At 40.9% G+C, this 11563-nt stretch overlaps 1 protein-coding gene across 1 annotated transcript in view; it reads right to left on the bottom strand.

Annotated features, from left to right (window-relative positions):
• Positions 1 to 9077, bottom strand: part of ctnna2 (catenin (cadherin-associated protein), alpha 2) — a 270824-nt gene extending 261747 nt beyond the window's left edge. Inside the window, exon 1 of the mRNA XM_079279218.1 lies at positions 8883 to 9077. The gene's annotated coding sequence lies outside the window, so the exon portion shown is untranslated. The remainder of the gene's footprint in view (positions 1 to 8882) is intronic.
• Positions 9078 to 11563: the final 2486 nt, after the last annotated feature.

The following is an 11563-nucleotide window of genomic DNA, read 5'->3' as shown; positions in this document are numbered from 1 at the left end:
ATGCAAAAGTATACTTATGTACAATATATTATGTTGAACATTGTTGCTCCTGAATGGATCACAGCCAACCCAATTATGTTCAACACAGCTCCATGTCCTTGGTCATCGTGCCACAGCACTTAAAATAATAAAGTTCATCATTCTCAAAATTCTGACCCTTTGCTTTTTTATTAACAGCATTTACTTGTACTTTTACTTTCAATACTTAAGTACATTTAACATCAGATACTTTAAGACTTTTACTCAAGTAGTATTCTAATAGGTGACTTTTTACTTTTACTGGAGTAGTTTTCCAGTAAGGTATCTTTACTTTTACTCAAGTATGGCTTTTGGGTACTTTATACACCACTGGTTGACTTACAGAATGTTCAACTCTGATATAAGATTAAGTAATCTTAAAATACGAGATGAGCTAATTCTAATCTCAGGTAGGCCCCATGTCTTTGTTTCAACCAAACGGTGAAGTCCCAATAAAACCAAGTCAATGTATAAAAGTACAGTAGACTATACTTTATAAAATCATATTAAGATGAAAACTATTATGCATTCGTAGCATTTTATTTCATGCCCATCATCCACATTGTCTTGACCATTACCTTTAAGCTGTATTCAGCTTAAAGGATCATACCTACTGTGGGTGGAATTGAATCTTGTTTGAGAAATGGACAGCAAAGGTCCCCTGCTCTTTCCACAAGCTACAATAGTGGGTTAATAATGGAATACTGCCAGTGGTTGTAGGAGATGAAGACAGAAAGCAGTATCACAGGAAGCAGACTACACAAACATAGCAGGATCATTTTCTGAGAATGTGGGGAAAAATGTATGCGTTCATTGCACCGTCAGGTATTTCTGGGAAAATATGGAAGCAGCTGGCACATTCTCCGCCTTTAGCACCCCAGTTCCTTAGTTTGTTTATCAGAAAAGATCTACCTTGAGATAAGAGCTTAATTTCAAATGACATGAAACGTATCATGTATATGACTTTTGAAAAAAATAAAATAAAAATATGATCCATAGCCTCCCACTCTAGGCTTCTAGGATAAGCCCTGGATGTCAAAACCTAGACCAGCCCCTGGTCAGCGTATAGACTTTCTGTGAGAGCAGTGAAGAGAAGCAGTCACCTAACAATAGAAAAGGTTGGGGAGGAGCTGGGCTACTACCAGGGGCCAACACTGGGTCCCAGATGTAGCCTATGGAAGGAGCAGGGGGGGGGGGGGGTCGAGAGTGTGTATGAGAGAGACAAGTGAGGCCGCAGAAGGACAGAACAATTGAGAGGAGGAGACACTTAAATGTCATCTAGCAAGATTCTCTGCACAGATTTGTTTCTGATAAAATCAAAACAACAAGGTGGCAAAGCTGAGGTTAGAGACACAGTAGAAGCAGAGAGAGGACTCAGGACCAGAAGTGTGTGAGCATAGATTTTGACAGTGAGAATGGAACTGAATGTTGTTAACTGCATTGTTAGTGTCCCGTGCCCGGTTACTGATGCCTCCATGCTACATCCACAAAATGCACTACAGATGCCTGTTTCTATGGATATGAGACTCATCTCTTCACTGTTGAGGCAGAAACTAGTCAATTAACAAGAACTATGGCCTTGACCAGCTCCCAGTCACAAATGTTTTCCTTGCAATCTTATTGAAGTAAAACATAATTATATTTTGGAATGAGAGTGGAACATATTTCATTTTACAATCACCAAAGAGAAATACTGCTTCTGAAAGGAAAACTACTTATTGTGAATTGCCAGAACCAACAGGAAGCAGGATCAGTTGCTCATGTGGTCATTTCCACCGATCCCAACCATCGAATATAAGTTTTGCTTATTATATTGTTGTAACGAGCACTGTCATTGAAGAAACAATATTTAAAGGGGCTACTTAATCATCCTAATATTAGGGGCTTGTAGATAATAAATACCTATAGTCACCATTATGTCAAATTCCACTGAGAAAGTCAAGTCAACATGCAATTAAGTGTATCCATGTCTTGACAGGACTAGCAGATTCAAAGTGACTCAAATTTAAAAAGACATTATTTCAATGCATCTTACTCGGCATGTACCGTATAACATGAATTGTTAGAGTGAAGCGTATTAAGCTATAAGGCCGATGTAATGGTCCACATTAGCTGGATACATTCAGAGAACTAGGTGCGGAGGTTCTACTTGTACTTGTGAAGAAAGCCTTTGTTGTCACTTCAATCCCGCAGAACCGATGAGGCTGCTGACCAACAAAAGAAAAATACGATTAACAACTCACTCAAAATCAATCATTTTCCCCAGGAGACATCTGTGGGAGGCTGGGGGAGAATCATTAAAACAGGAGTGAAAAAACCTCGGCAGCAGCTTCGCATCACACTCCAGCTGCAACATCTCAATGAGAAAAGGTGCTCTCATTTGACTCTCTCAGTTCTGAGGAGATATGAACTCCCTTTGCTCTCTCTCTGCCCGAGTGTTAACAGGGATACGACTAAAACCTTATCACAGGTAAGTTCACCCTTTAACACAAGTTGTTATCAAAGAACAACTTTAACTGTGGAAAGAGAACTGCTTGGTTTCCATGCTTTTCTAGCAATAAGGAGGTTACTCAACTGGAAGCCTCTTATAAATAAGTGAACACATTTACTGCATGTTCCCAGGCAGGGTTCTATGCTCATCTTACTGCATCTCCCCCTTACAATAAAAATCAACAATGTCCAAACTTCTTACATACCAACCAAAGAATACAATACCATAGAGCTTTTGGAACGTACTGTGTTAACCAGTATCTGGTACTTTAACCCGAGTAACAAAAGACCTTTGATGTGATGTGCAAAACCTGGAGAGGACAAGGATTCACACCTATGGGCCATTTAGAGTCATCAGTTAATAACCTAAGCTGCATGTCTTTGGACTGGTGGACTGATGAGAAGCACTACACAGGGAGAACATGCAAATGCCACACCCATAGCAATATATTTATGTTTTAATTAAAGTATAACCACTGTCGTGTGAAATGGTGATTTGTATCGATTCAGTAAGGAACAGTGCATTTTGTTTTTTAATAGGAGAGAAACCCATACCATAGACTAGTGTAGCCTGTAGTTATTTTGACTTGCACAGTGTTTGGACTGCAGTGTGGTGTTTTTCCTCTGACCGGTATCTGTGTCGCTGTCTCTGCGCCCCCCTTCCTTATAGATCCCCTTTCCCTCTTTGGGACTGTCACAAGACTCCAGGATCCGGTCTGAAGGGAATACTGCCAGCAGCAGAGCAACGGCATAATGCACAGCAAACTGTACAGCAGGTCGACTTTTTCTTAAGGACTTTATTTTCGTAATATTTTGACTTCTCAGAGGACATAGATATGTGGGCTATGTTATGAACGTGCAAAAAGTTTTGAACATGTGCTGAAACACATACTGTATGTATGGAAGCCCATTTTTAAAAAAATAGAGAAATTATGAGCGAGAAAGTCGGTTTTATTCTTTCTACGCCAGAGCTGCTTCTTGCTGAAAATCCTTTCAAGGGTGCGTTTGCTGAGTACAATCCCACATGAAACAGCAAGCAATTAAAGTATCACGTGTCGTAAAGCCACGTTACTCACAATCTATTTCTATGTCAAATGTAGGGTAACCTATGAAGAGCTGCTTCTATGACTGTTGTGTTAAAGTATCTCGTAATTTCGACTTTCTATCTCAGAATTTCTCTTTTTTATTTTCCTGTATTTAAAAAAAATAAAAATAAACTATTTTTTTCTTGTATTTGTTTTGGTCGGAATGGGCTTCCATACATATGAGCAATTGAAGTCCACGGGTTTATAAATTATGATTATTGATGAATGTATCATGGACATGAATAAGTGCCACATGCACATTTAAGAGTTTACTAAGCCAAAAAAAAAATACACCAAAGAGGACAGAAGAGTAAACCATGCCTACATGTGTGTTGACTGAGCAGAGGAAGCATTCAATGGCAAAAGTTGATTTCAATATTTGAAAGCAGTACATAATGCCTGAGAGTCTTGCCGCATTATATTCCATTATATTTTGAATTGTGATCAAGAGCCTCAATTTTGTGTTGTCCTCGACTCAGGGGCGTTCAGTTAAAATTCACCGAGGTCCAGTTAGAGAGAATTTCCTCATGCAAAGGTCCGGAGCATCACAGTAATGTCTAACTTGCGCAATGATTTAGTCCAATATATATATTGAAGTAGCCAACAGTTGAATTAACGTCTGTATGTAATCAACAACTGACTGTCATTTCAAATATAGAAAGTTCAATTGAATAATATCTCAACAATAGTTATTGTCAGTTTTCAAATTACACATACATATAATCTAATGATAAGTAAATTATCTATTCTCATTTCAAGTAAAATAAGGGCTGGATTAAAAAATGAAATACATAACAAAACGCTTTATAAAAAATGTGCATCTTAAAATAAAAAAAAATTAACTGAACTGAATTGACCTGCAGCTTTAAATTGCATTCATTCAGGTGTGAAGTGATGTCAAAAAAGCCACGATTAAATTATTATCTTCTAAAAACAGAAATGCATGTGCATCATCATAACATTATTGTTGGGCAGTGAATTAATGTGTTTTCAGATTTGGATGATATTGAGTGGGTGTGTTTGCTCAAAAGAGTTGTTCTTTGTCACGTAGTGTCGCTTCACATTGCCGCTTTTATTAATCGCTACGGTCTCTGAACATGTGAGACACACTGGTTTTAAACTGCCCGTGGGAAGAATTAACCTTTAAGAGTCGGTCCATTCTTGGTTAGAGACTCTGGTCTCGCTGACCACATTCCTCTTTTTGGAGAACATCATGTGAAATAACTTCTCTGACTCACGTTAACGCTGATTCTCTGACGACTCGGTATCTCGCTCCATTTCTCCCGTGTGTGTAAATCTCACTCGAGTCACGAAGTTTATCGGAATACACATATTTGATTGGCTGAGTTACATCACGTGAGATGATTTACAACGCATGTAATTGGTCGGTGTGTTTCCTGCACCGCTGAACGGTTTTAGGTCCAGGGTCCGGATACAACGGCGTCCGGATCCGGATCGCGGTCCGCCTATTAGTGACCCCTTCTCTACATAAATAAAGACATTTCTACCATAAATGGGTGCATAACAATTAACCAGAATACAAGAAATCAAGTGTTTGACGCTTACAATTTCCTGGCGGAGAAACTCCAGAGAGTCCCCCCCCCCCCCCCCCCCCGCTTAATACGCGCCACCTTGGTTTGACTTTTTCTATCAGTTTTATTCATCGCATCAAATTGACTGCCTTTTTCTCGAGGTACTAGCTTTCGCTGAAAGTCTATAGGTCAATGCTGCAAATCAGCCGACAGTACATTGCTGCAGGGGATGTCACATTCCATCAACTGACCACCAGTGAATGCAATGTAGATATCTCGCTGCATGAAAACAACAGAACACAGCCGATGGCAGATCAGTGCAGCGTAAGGAAGGCATCTCCTATGAAACATGAAGACCTGGACACCACTTCCTACACTCTATATCTCATATTCTGCACTGATGATTGAAAAGAAGATCTGAGCGGCATAAGATATAACATTTTGACTTAACATTTCCACACAAATTCTAGTTGTGATGAGTCAAGGGATTTGTATACTTTTGCACTTTTCATTTAGCTTCAAAATAACCTGACTTGTTGCTTTTTTTATCCTCATAATAGTCCGACAGAGAATGAAGCTAGACTGTAACAATACAAACTTCCACTGCAACAGCTCTTTTGCCAGGCATTGTGGGTGTGGTCTAAGGCAGACTAATAGACATGAAAAGGAACTTAAGATAATAACCTTGTTGGTTCTCGCTGCACCAAGCTGCTGCTGCTGCTGACACGATACTTTCAAGCATCGCTGGACCATCTATTTAATTGTCCCGTCTTTCTTTTTTTACAGTCCACTGTGGGATAATGTCATGTAATAAGTGATGTTAGTTAAGGTAAACAGCAGATGATGCTAGCCAATCTTAGATAAACCGCTGTCATCAACAGCCCACAATATCCTTTACATCCTAAAAGATGAGGAAATACACACTTAGCCTGGTGGGAATGTTTGCTGTCAGTTTAATGTAGTTCCACATTGCAGCATCAGAAAATACACACCCTGGAGTTAGGGGAGTTCAAATCAATGTGGTAGACAAGAGCGTTACAACTATTGATTGCTCGGTGTTGTTTCTATTGCCTCATCTCTCATCTCTTAAACAGAACCGAACGTTTGTGCGAGTAGCTGGAGTGAGAGAAGGCAAACCCTGTTCCAGTAAGCGGGGCTACCATGACTACCTTAAAGCTCTGCTTCAGTGCAACAACAACAACAGGGGGGTTTCATGGTGTTCAGCCAACACCGCTTCCTCTCCCAGGAGACGGAGAACACAATGCCCTCCGGACCGCCACTGATTGCATAGTTTCACCCATAAATTATAGCGGTTCCTTATCCCCGGTAACCAGGCTTTAAACCGCACGCGGCATAATGAAACTGAGCCAAGACATTCAGAGGATTACATACAGGTGGCCCCAGTGACAGAACCAGGCTTTATACTGATAATGGTAAATTGAGCCCAAAAAAACAACAACAACCCTGTAATTTGGGAATATTAAATGAGGACTGAGGAAGAAGAAATAGGCTACATACCGGGTGGAATTAATTGTGTGTCAGAAACACTAAACGACACGGATTTGGCTCAATGGGGGACGGATTCTTTTGGTACCAGCTTTGTAGTTGTGCAAATCTTTTTTTTTCCTCCAAAGTTCCTCCAGAGTTTGTCCAGAGAATCACAGTGAAATAAACAGCAGTTATAAAAAGTCACCTCTTGATTCATGAAGCATGCTTAGCAAAGGTTATCAATCTAGTATAACAGGATCATCCTGAATATGGCTGTAGTCTACTGTAAAATATCCTTAAAAAATAAATAATACATGCATAAAAGATGGTTATACAGTGATACATGTGCAGTTATTGTCCAAAGGGCAGAGCAGAGTTTGTCCATGCTTGGTAGATTGGAATAACTGACATTGCCTTGTCTGCCTCTTGTCATATTCAGTAAAATATATACTGGGGTGTTTATATAGTTCCTAATTAGCAAAATTACTGCAACTAACAAATGTTTGTACGAATTATTTTGACAATTAATTGTATCAAAGGATGGGAAATATTACATAATTTGTGGTTAATTAATTGAGGGACAGATTGCACTACTGTAGTGTTGAAATCATTCAATCACACAATCGTCAGAAAGTAACTAACATATTTTAGGTGCCTCCTAAAACCCTTAAGGTGTCTCCTCGTGCTCTGATTGGCATTAGACACCATTTTTCAACAATTTACAGCCTAAATTAATCGTATAACAACAAAAAGCAATTGACAGATTAATTTAATCTGAAAAAAACTTCTCACAAACTCAAAACACACAGCACACTTGACAACAAAGACACTAAACCATCTATGAACAATTAGATTATTTCAGCAGCAAGTGGTCCCCTCTTCCAGCTGATAAAGTGGCATGGTAAACATAAGGGGGGGGGGGGGGCTGGACAGAGACCCACACAGCCCCGACAGTGAGTCCAAGCATGCCTCCTTGCCAATCACAAGTTCAGATTCTAAATACAGTCACTATGTGACCCCCAGAGGCATCCGAGACCCCCACATCTCCAGTTACAGGAAGAGAATGTGGCACAAACGCTTGGCTCTAACTCTACTGCAGTGTAGGCCCACTGTTGAATGCAGAGTAGCCTGAATGCTGTGTGTATGCAAGCAAGGCTAACACATACAAACTCTATTGATCATTTACATATTTAAATGACTTTTTTCATCCAATGAATATGAGAACTAACAAGCCAAATATAGCAACAGTTAACTTCAGTTTGCGAGATAAAAGGCAGACAGACGATATGGATGAACCACAGATTTCTTAACAGTGCCTGAGCTCAACTCTGAATGCACGTTGTTTTACCGTAATATTCGAGTAAGGGACGGTCGTAAATCGCAACGCTTTAAATCAGTTTTGTTTCATGCTAAGGTGCCAGGTTGCCAACTAATTGTTGTTTAATTGTGGAAAAGAGCCAGCAGAGACTTGACAATAAAGTACCGTTATACTTGCAGAGAAAGGCAACGCCAGGCTATGGGCTTCGCTACTTAAAATCCTTTGAGTGAAGCACGAAGGCACGATAAATAATTCAAATCATTTGCAGAGGATTTAGTATGACTTGTAATTGAATGCGGGAGATAACGAGGGACGAGTTTATTTGAACCGTTCGCTACAATATCAATTAAACAAAGAGGCAAAAATGACCAAACAAAGAAATGTAAGAGCTTTGCAAACACGTGAAGGGAATAAAGCTAAATGGTCTTCGCGTGAGTGAAGAAATTGAAGGAATACCGAGCAAATCCCGGACGATTAAACAGCAGTCAATGCAGATGTGGGACCATTGTTTTAGTAGCACAAAAGTGGCCGGCGTCAGCTAGCTTTAGCCACCCCACTAGCCTTGCAGCCTAGCTTGTCTCTGCCCGACAGGCTCTCATAAAATCAGTAGGAGATGGCTTTCAGCACTGGGCTCGCTGGATAGCAGTGCTCTCTGTGCGGTTTAGATAACATTAGTACGCGACACTGATTTTAGCTGACGAGGCTACGTACCTCAGCACATTTACGCAATGGAAGCATGTTGTGGTATATTGAGGAGTTGAGTATTTCGGTGCAGGGATTTACTAACACTGCCAACTAGCAAAATGATGAATGAAAAGCCAGACCTCGCCTAAGCTAATGTTAGCTGCACAGGGGATCAGTCAGTGCAGCAAGCGTAATGCTACCAAGCTGCTAGCAACAGAAAAAAAGCATCCAGCTGACAAACCTTGGCATCCAACTAACATTACGCACCTTTAACCGTTGGAGATGACACCTTTGGCAGGTCCGCGAACTGTGTGCAGCGCCTGGTTTCACTGAGTATTCCCAAAAAATGCTGTCCTCTTGTTCAGTTAACCCACGGTGAGCAGTGAGAATCGACTCTTATCCTGACGCTTTCCTCAATCGTGTGGTGCTGAATCTGAGGCTACACGTCGGTGTCTTGGAAATGCCTCGTCTTCCTACGCCTGCCTGCGAAATAATGACCCCTCCCAGCGATCCGACCACAACAACAGAGTAGGCAGGTGTAGATGATGGTGCGCTACTAACGGAAAGCCTTGCAAAATAGTGGGCTGTGTGGTAGGCTCCAGGGTTGTCAAATCAGGAGAGCCTCACTCGTTGACGCATGCGTGGTTCCCAGTGTGAGGATGCGCCCTGCTGGTGAACACATTGTAAGGGAGGATTTCTGGGCTGTGACATATTGTGGGAGGGCGCATGGCAATTCCAGCTGTAGATAACTGTATGACATATCTAATAGCCTAACTGTGTTAATGCCATAATGCATTTAGAAATATGCCAATATAATGAATTTTGAAAGTCATATGTAGAAACGTTTGGAGAGTAATAGCAGATTAATGTGGCCATTATGAGGCCATAAAAACGTTTATTTTGAAAATCTCCGACATTCTGGGTGCAAATGCGCTTTGCCAGTTTGAGGTGGACCAATTATGGCTATTGAAAGTGCTGTGTGCATGGTGTTATTATTTTGCATTTGTATTATTTTCTTAACACGTGTTCAAATTATTCGAAATAAGAATCTGAGCAAAACAAATCTAACAAATAAACATATTTTTGATCGACAGGTCAATACAGTAGTTGTATGTTAAGCCATATCAACATGTTTGGAAAAATAGCTTTTAATGTGAATGTGAAGTGCTGCCTACAACTTAGGAAATAACATGGCTAAAACAAAACGTTGAAATATTTTCTTATGTATAGTAATTACCAAGATTTAGTCACTTTAAGTTACTGTGAAGAACTTTAAACTGCATAAAACAATTTATGCTGTTTAATACTGCATAAATGACTCAATAAGTACTCAAGACCATCAGCAAGAAGATTGGCTTTTTATATATATTTATACTTAATGCTTGTCATCGGTGCCAGCGGATCAGATTCTGCGCAAAATCAAATGAAGTCATATGCAGGTTCACCAGAAACAATTTCAGCTCAGACTGCAGCGTAGCCTCCGGCAGAAACCAGCCCAACCTAGACAGACCCCAATCTGGCTCCGCTGCCACCTTTGACCTGCACGCTCTGGCGGTAAGAGGACAGCATCAGCATCTCCTCCTCCTTCCAGAAGCAGAGATTTGCCTCACTGCTTAGCCGGTCCCTGCTGGGAGAGAACGCCACGCTGCTGAAGGCCCAGGTCATATTGCTTCAGTCCCACTGGAGGGATGGCAAGCGCGGGAGAACCAGAACCAAAATCGAGCAGGGCAGACTTCTGCAGTAAAATGGGAGGTTTCCAGAAGGGAATCTGGTGCTCTACCACGAAATGAACGTCATTGATTAAATTATTCTATCCAGTTACTGATATTGCATTAGATTGACTCATTTCAAAAAATGGCTTTACGGAATGTGAAGCCATAAAATATCTACACTTACCAATAAATCAGTAAATCCTTTTCAAAAACATTCAATAACTTAATCCCTATTTCAAACACAACTTTTGTACAATTTTGATTGTTTAAAAATAACTGTCTTGCTTCATTTGCCCCTGAGCCTCCTACAACACTGAACCCACACTCGAACGTTAGTTGCCAGATCTCGCAAGGGTGTGTTCCTTAAACAGAGAAAGGTCTCGAGCAAAGTTTATTCTCCCCGGATTTGTCTCTCAGAAAAATGCCATCTTAGTGTCAGAAAATTTGGAAGATAAGTGGCTTGAGAAAAATATTTACTTTGCTGACTATGGAGCAAAATAATTGCTATTAATCTGTGTTTACATTCACTTCTCCAACTGGAGTTAATGGACGCAGGACCTGCCGCTCGTCCTACAGGGTAGTAACAAAACCCACGTGACTCAGATACAGGGAACTGACTCTCAGTGGGGTGTCTCTGTTCTGAGCTAGGAAAAGAGTGTGGTTGACGTTAACTTGACTTACTAAAGACCCGCGTCACTACAGGGTGAGAGAAATATCACGTGACTAGCAACTCACATGATTAACAACAGGTGAGAATATAGGCTATTTTGAGATGAGCTAGTCCTGCGCAAAATCGATCACTGGCAATCGTCGCACAATGCATGCTGGTTAGATTTGTGTCCGACTTGATCCAGACCATAGACTGTATATAAGAAGTGGACGTAGTCATCTTGACGTCAATCATTGTTTTGTGGACTGCTGTTATGAAGCCTCGAGGTTGCCGTTTTGACCGGCGCCATCTTGGAATGTGGCTGTTTTTTGCAACCGATGAACGTAAGTTCCCATATTTGGAATGCGGAAGAGTGACGTAGCAACAAAGGGTACGGCTCTGGTAGCAGCAGCGACCTTTCAATCACAGTAAGCCCGCCCTAAAGCATACTCCGCTTTATGGACTATATTACTCTGAATGAGTTAGAGCCAGGTGCCAGTGCCCAATCCGTTCCAGCTGCTCAATCCTTTCTGCGCATGTGTGGGAACGCCTAGCCTGCTGCTAAACGCTATGGTTAGCCTAGCTAT

This window comes from Melanostigma gelatinosum, assembly GCF_949748355.1.
Source record: "Melanostigma gelatinosum genome assembly, chromosome: 11".
Lineage (NCBI taxonomy): Eukaryota > Metazoa > Chordata > Actinopteri > Perciformes > Zoarcidae > Melanostigma > Melanostigma gelatinosum.
This window is presented reverse-complemented; position numbering and strand designations above follow the sequence as displayed.